We start from the raw sequence: 7,364 nt of genomic DNA on the forward strand, positions 1-7,364 counted from the left end.
CCCGGCATTTTGTGTAAGAGACCGAAGTAGGGCCTTTTTTTCAGCACCCGAGGTGAGGAGAAAAGGAGGAGGAAAAAATAAGAGGAAGAAGAGAAGAAAGGCATTTGAACATCAGTACTATCTCTATTCAAGAGCCTTAGGAACTTTATAAACTTCATCTACTTTGGTGTGATAAGTCTGGGAAATTTTCCTTCCTTATAGATGAGTAGTCCTAAATCAAATTGAGGAATCTCTATATCTTATTCAATACACACAATAGCATAACAAAAAAATAAAATAAAACATAACATTTATAAAGTATTTCGGTGTTTACAGACTGTTTCACTTGCTGTTTCTAACTTCATTCTTGCAATGACTCCATTTTATTTGCACATTTTACAGAGAATTCACAGAGGTTAAATTCCAAAGCAAGGATACATGGGGTCAAAGAGAAATATGATTAACTCAAAGATATGTTTTAGAATTTACTCCATCTAGTTTTTTGGATCTGAGCTAATTCTATTTTAGGAAAACATACTATAAATTGAACATCTTACTATGCTACTAGGAGCCAACAGTGAATTGAATTTCTATATCCTCTTCCCATCTGTGAAGAAATTATTAGTCCTGTACCTTTACCAACTATAAAATGTAATGTCTCTAAACAACTATAAAATGTGGTGGTGGTGTTCATCAGATTTAACTTAAAATTACATATTCTGCTATTTGAAAACAAGATTCCAAAAATGGGATAAAAAAGATAATATAATAATTTATAAAATGCTGTGGTAGGCCCTACTAGCTAGGGGAATGTATTACTTTATAGGGCTTAATTTTTCCACTAATTGATATACCCATGTTTGGGAATAAAGTTACCAAATGAAAATCAAATGCCATACTCTCATCAAATGTCATAAAGAATGATTGGTTTTCTCTTTAGCTATGAGATGCTGGTCAACTTATAAATTTAAAAAACTTGTAAATAAATAAGACCTTTATTTATAGTGTGAGTTAAGTTGCACAGAAATCTACAGTGATAACTCTAAATATTACACACATGTGCACAGTAGTAAACTAATCTTTCATTATAATCAATAATCATCTCTACTTGGATCTTTAATACTCTGGTGAAGGCTGGATCACTGCTCATGCCCACTCCTACCCCTCCCCCCCCCCCAAAAAAAATAATCTACTTATATAAAAACCTTGGGTGTAACATCACGACCCGAGGCTTGACCAACCGGAAGGAAGTTAGTCCTGAAGGGGTTGTCTTGGAAATGGTTGTACCCTCCCCCGAGCTGTTTCCCGGAGCTGTTTAGGAAAGGGCAAGGTTTGAGACAGGAACCCGCCCTCAGAGCACGGCCAAGGGTGAACCTGAGTGGAGGCGGCTGAAAGGCTTAGAAAAGACAGACAAGAGAATGAAAGCCGGGTCTCGGTGGGACGCTGCTTCTCTGAGAAACAGCCACCACGCCCACAGCCGTGTCTTTATTTTATAGCACATGCCATGAGGCAAAGTAAGGGCCTGACCAAGATGTTTACAACATTCTCCTGGGTTTCAATCCTACTCAACTACATGCACCTGAATTCTATCAAGTTTACATCACTCAGGCACGTGGGGCCATGTGTTTGGACCATAGGTTCAAGCTTACAATGATAGCTGTTGGCTATAATTGTGCTGGGAGGGCCCTGCCCTCCAAGCTGGGACTTGCACGTGGCAATGAGAGGACTGTACCCTCTCATCAGCCCAAGGTTTGAAACTGTCCAAAACACTGTAGCGGCTCCCCACAATAAAGTTTTAATACATTACATTAGAGGTTGTGGTCGTACTGTTTTACCCACAGCGTCTACAGAAATTGCTTTTACTTCTTGGTGGAAGACCCTTTCATTCCCAATATAAATGACCAATTCCATTAAATGAAACTTCAATTTCTAGACTCAATATAAACAGTGAAGTTGCTAAAACTATTATAAAGGCCCAACTTCTTATTATTGATGAATGCATCATGACATCCAGTCATGCTATAAACGCCATAGATTACTAAGAGAAATTATGAATTTGAATGTTGTATTTGGTGGGAAAGTTCTTCTTGGAGGGGATTTTCGACAATGTCTCAGTATTGTACCACATGCTATGGGATCAGCCATAGTACAAACGAGTTTAAAGTACTGTAATGTTTGGGAATGTTTCAGAAAGTTGTCTCTTACAACAAATATGAGATCAGAGGACTCTGCTTATAGTGAACTAGAGGCCCAGTGCACAAAAATTTGTGCACTTTTGTGCACTGGGGGGGGGGGGAGAGGGGGTCCCTCAGCCCGGCCTGTGCCCTCTCGCAGTATGGGACCCCTCAGGAGATAATGACCTGCTGGCTTAGGCCTGCTCCCAGGTGGCAGAGGGCAGGCCCAATCCCTAGGTGCAGCCCCTGGTCGGGCTCAAAGCAGGGCTGATTGGGGAGTTGGGACATTAAAAGGGAATTAATTGCCTTAACCAGTTTGGCTCAGTGGATAGAGCATCGGCCTGCACACTCGAGGGTCCCAGGTTTGATTCCAGTCAAGGGCATGTACCTTGGTTGCGGGCACATCCCCAGTGGGAGTGTGCAGGAGGCAGCTGATTGATGTTTCTCTTTCATCGATGTTTCTAACTCTCCATCCCTCTCCCTTCCTCTCTGTAAAAATTCAATAAAATATATTTTTTTAAAAGAGAATTAATTAGCAGAGATATTTTAATATTGCTATTTGCCCTTTCTCTATAATAGAAGTGTGAGAGATGAAAGGAAATTAGTAAAATGTATATGAAAATAATATATAAATTTATTAATAAATAAACAGTAAGAAAAGGATATAACAACAGAGGCATGATATAAAAACGACAAAAACATGATATGAAAACAACAAAAACATGATATGAAAACAACAGTGATGCAAACAATGACTGATAAAGTGATTCAACTTATTCTAATATCTCCCTGTACACTACATTAAGAGTGAAAACACTTTCAGAGAGCTTGACTAATTTCCCTTGTGATGAAGTACTTAGAACTTTAACTGTAACATCACATGCTGTTCAAACTCAAGAGAAAGCAACATATAACTGACCATGTGCGAAAACGGGTTCAGGTAGGAATATTCCTACTTTGTCTAGAGTTTGTCCTTGTGATTTATTAATAATCATCACAAATGCTGGCATCATAGGAAACTGTCATGGAATCAATTTAAATGGAAGGCCAGTGTCAGACGGGGACAAATTAATTCTTGGAATCAGAACAGCCTCTCCCTCTGCAGATGCTGTTAATACTTTAGCTTTGATAATGTTAGGTCGTAATCTTTTGATAATAAATCTGGTACCATTACAAAGACCCCATTTACTATCAAGATTTCTCAATAGCATGATGACTGCACCCACTTTCAATTTTAATTTATGACACAGCATTCCTGAAGGAGTAATACTATTAAGAAATTTGATGGGAAAATTTTCCTTTTCAGCATCATCTGTGGAATCAATGGAATCATCACTCAAATATGTGTGAAAATCTCCATCGACTATATCCAAATTTTCTTCATTTAATTTTTGAACATGCTCATTTTTTGGACAAAGAATTGCACGTTTAGATATATTTTTAATATTATCTAGAGCAATGGTTCTCAACCTTGGCTGCACATTAGAATCACCTGGGAATCTTTTTTAAAATCCTGATTCCTGGGCCTCATCCTCCGGAAATTGTTTCTTTGTTATGGGGTGGGGCCACAACATCAGTAACAAAGAAACAGAATTAAAACTTTATTGTGGGGAGCCACTACAATGTTTTGGACAGTTTCAAGCCTTGAACTGATGAGAGGGCACAGTCCACTCATTGCCACGTGCAAGTCCCAGCTTAGAGGGCAGGGCCCTCCCAGCACAATTATAGCCAACAACTGTAGTTGTAAGCTTGAACCTATGGTCCGAACACATGGCCCCACGTGCCTGAGTGATGTAGGCTTGATAGAGTTCAGGTGCATGTAGTTGAGTAGGATTGAAACCCAGGAGAATGTTGTAAACATCTTGGTCAGGCCCTTACTTTGCCTGGTGGCATCTGCTATAAAATAAAGGCATGGCTGTGGGTGTAGTCTCTGTCTCTCAGAGAAGCAGCGTCCCACTGAGACCTGGCTTTCATTCTCTTGTCTGTCTTTTCTAAGCCTTTCAGCCGCCCCCACTCAGGTTCACCCCTGGCCGTGCTGGCACGGCACACTTTAGAAAGATAATGCCTCCACACTCCCAGGGTGGGTTCCTGCCTCAAACCCTGCCCTTACAGGAAACAGCTTCGGGAAACAGCTCGGGGGAGGGTGCAGCTGTTGCCAAGACAACCCCTGCAGGACTGACTTCCTTCCGCTTGGTCGAGGCGGTTCTGGTTGTGATGAACACCACCCAGGGTTTTTATAAAAGTAGATTCCACCCCTTCTTGCTCATTTTAGATTATAGTAGTGGCCACTGCCACTACTGTAATCTAAGCCACCATCCTTTTCTCACTTGGACCATTGCAATCACCTCCTAACTCATCTCCCTGCCTCCTACAATTTATTATTTACACAGCAGCCCATTTTCAAAATGCAAATCAGATTATATCACTCCTCTGCTTAAAACTTTCCAGCAGCTTTCCAGTGTTCTTGGAACAAAATCCCAACCTCTTATCATGGTTTTCAGTCTTATGAAATCTGTCTCCTGCCTCCCTCTCCCATCTCCTCAAGTACCACTCTATCAGACTCTGATGTGCATTCCCAAGTACTACCTATCATATCTTCCTATTCATTTACATCATCACACTCATAACAAAATAATATTTCTTCACTTATGTTTCTTTCTTTTCCTTCTAGAAGATGAGTACCTTGAGAGTAACCCATAAAAGAGAGTCAATAATTACTTGTTAAAAATATTGAGACAGCCCTAACCGGTTTGGCTCAGTGGATAGAGCCTCGGACTGCAGACTGAAGGGTCCCAGGTTCGATTCTGGTCAAGGGCATGTACCTTGGTTGCGGGCACATCCCCAGTAGAGGGCGTGCAGGAGGCAGCTGATAGATGTTTCTCTCTCATGGATGTTTCTAACTCTCTATCCATCTCCCTTCCTCTCTGTAAAAAAAAAAAAAAAATCAATAAAATATATTTAAAAAAATATTGAGACATATGTCCTAACATTTTAATTTGAGACTATAAGAATTGTATGCCTTTTAAAATTTAAAGATTTTAAGAAAATAACCAATATATCTCTAAAAGAACATCATTCCTAATAACCTTAATATCTAAAATCTTTGAACTAGGCACTATACTAACTATTGGCTTTAATCTTCCACCTTCTGAACACATTTTACGAATAAGAACACTAAAATTTAGAGGTTAAATAATGTGTACACTGTTCTATATAATAAAAGCCTAATATGGTAAGTGTCCAGTTGTCCAGCTGTCTGTTCTACCAAAGTATAATATGCTAATGATATGCTAAGGCCGCTCAACTGCTCGCTATGACGTGAACTGATCACCAGGGGGCAGACACTCCAACGGATAGGTTAACTTGCTGCTGGGGTCCGGCCGATAGGGACTGAATGAGATGGGCTGGACATGCTGGAGCCCTCCCGTAGTCCCTCGCCCACTGGCCAACCTCCTGCATCCCTCCCCAGCCCCAGTTGTGCACTGGTGGGATCCCTCGGCCTGGCCTTCGCCCTCTCCCAACCCGGGACCCCGCGGGGGACGTCAGAGAGCCGGTTTTGGCCCGATCCTGCGGGCCTCTACTATATAAATAAGAAGTGATAAAGTCAGAACAGTGGAGACACACAGCATTATTTCCATGGTATATTGCAGGGCTTCTAATCATTCTTAGTCATTCAACAAAGTTTTAGTTAGAACCTACTGTATGTCAGGTATTTGGTAGTTACTTGGTGGGATGTGGTCGGTGAGGAATATAAAATGGATTAGCATAAGGTCCTGCCAACAAGGAGCTCAGAGCTCAGTCTCCAATGTAAAGACTCAAGACTGCCTTGTCCAATGACAAGCGTGTTCTCTCGGTAAAACCCATCGCCATGCATAGGAAAACTTATTTCAATTGGTATTTAGCAGAAATGAAGTCTGGAAAAAACACACGCTGTTAAAAGTGACTTGGTGAGTATTTTAAAAACTTCGAACAAAATATATACAATAAATGTTCTAGAACTAGATTGGTTAAATAATCAATTCACAGATTCAGGACACACCACACCCCAGCTGCTTGGAAACCCACTTTTGGCGGGAAGTGTTACCAAACACACTGAGTCATTACATCTTCCTGGTTGTGTAAAGAATTTAGGTTAGGCTGCCACACTGCTCAGAATTCTCATGAAGGATTCCTCCAGGTTTCAACATTTTATCTGTTCTGTCTGTTTCCTTGTGTCAGCAAATAGTTTGACTACTTGATTTGGCTTATAGTTAATATAACACTTTCAGAAACTCTAATAGCCCAACTACTGTCCCTCCTTTAATCTTGTTTGACCTCTTCCTAGAAACTAGTTTCTTATATCCTTATCTTGTTCAAGCTGCTTCCCAACACCTCTGGTATTCATTAGCCATTGAATTATTCCACCCCTGGATGTCTATGACTAATTTATTTTGCTTGGCTGGATAGCCAACAGGGGCCAGGGCAACAGCACCACCTGGAAAAGAGGCTCAAATGGTTCCTTGAAGTGATGGCATTACCTAGAAGAGGAAATAGAGAGCAAGTGAGAATCAATCACAGGTGCTTTGATGGAAAATAAGCCACAAATCCCCATGGTCCTCCATTCTTCCACCTGGGCTTGCCTCTTGTTCATGCCTCACAGCAGGGAAGCTCCCTCATCTAAAATGCTTCAGCAACAAGCATCAGGAGCCAGCTGTATTTCTCCAGCTTCTCTCACCATCGTCCCCATGGCTCCCATTCATGCAGTATGTGCGGTATTCCATACTCTCTTACCACCAGTTCTTAGCACAAGCTGTTCCCTTTACTTGAACTACTCTTCCCTTTCTGCTCTCCTCCCTCCATTTCTGAGTAACTTTTGCTGTCAAGGTCTCAGATTAAACAAAACTTCTTACAAGAGTTTTCCCTAACAGCCTCCATCAAGCAAGAAAGATCCTGCTGCTATGTGATCCCAAACTCTCTTGTGCCTCTGTCCCTTCTCAGAGATTTTTTAATAATTACCTAATCAGCCATAATCTCCCATATACTAGAAAATTTCAGGGCAGTAATCATGTCTCTCACGCCCCCTAGTGTAGCCTAGTGCCTAGCAGAGTTCAGACATTGAAACGAAGCAAATATTTCTTTGCTGAATGCATATATAAATTCTTAGATCAAATTATGCTCCTCAATAAACATCTGCTACTCCACCATTTAGGTTGAGCCTCAACAACTCAAAAC

Source organism: Myotis lucifugus, unplaced genomic scaffold (genome assembly GCF_000147115.1).
Source record: "Myotis lucifugus unplaced genomic scaffold, Myoluc2.0 scaffold_1, whole genome shotgun sequence".
In the NCBI taxonomy this organism is placed as follows: Eukaryota; Metazoa; Chordata; class Mammalia; order Chiroptera; family Vespertilionidae; genus Myotis; species Myotis lucifugus.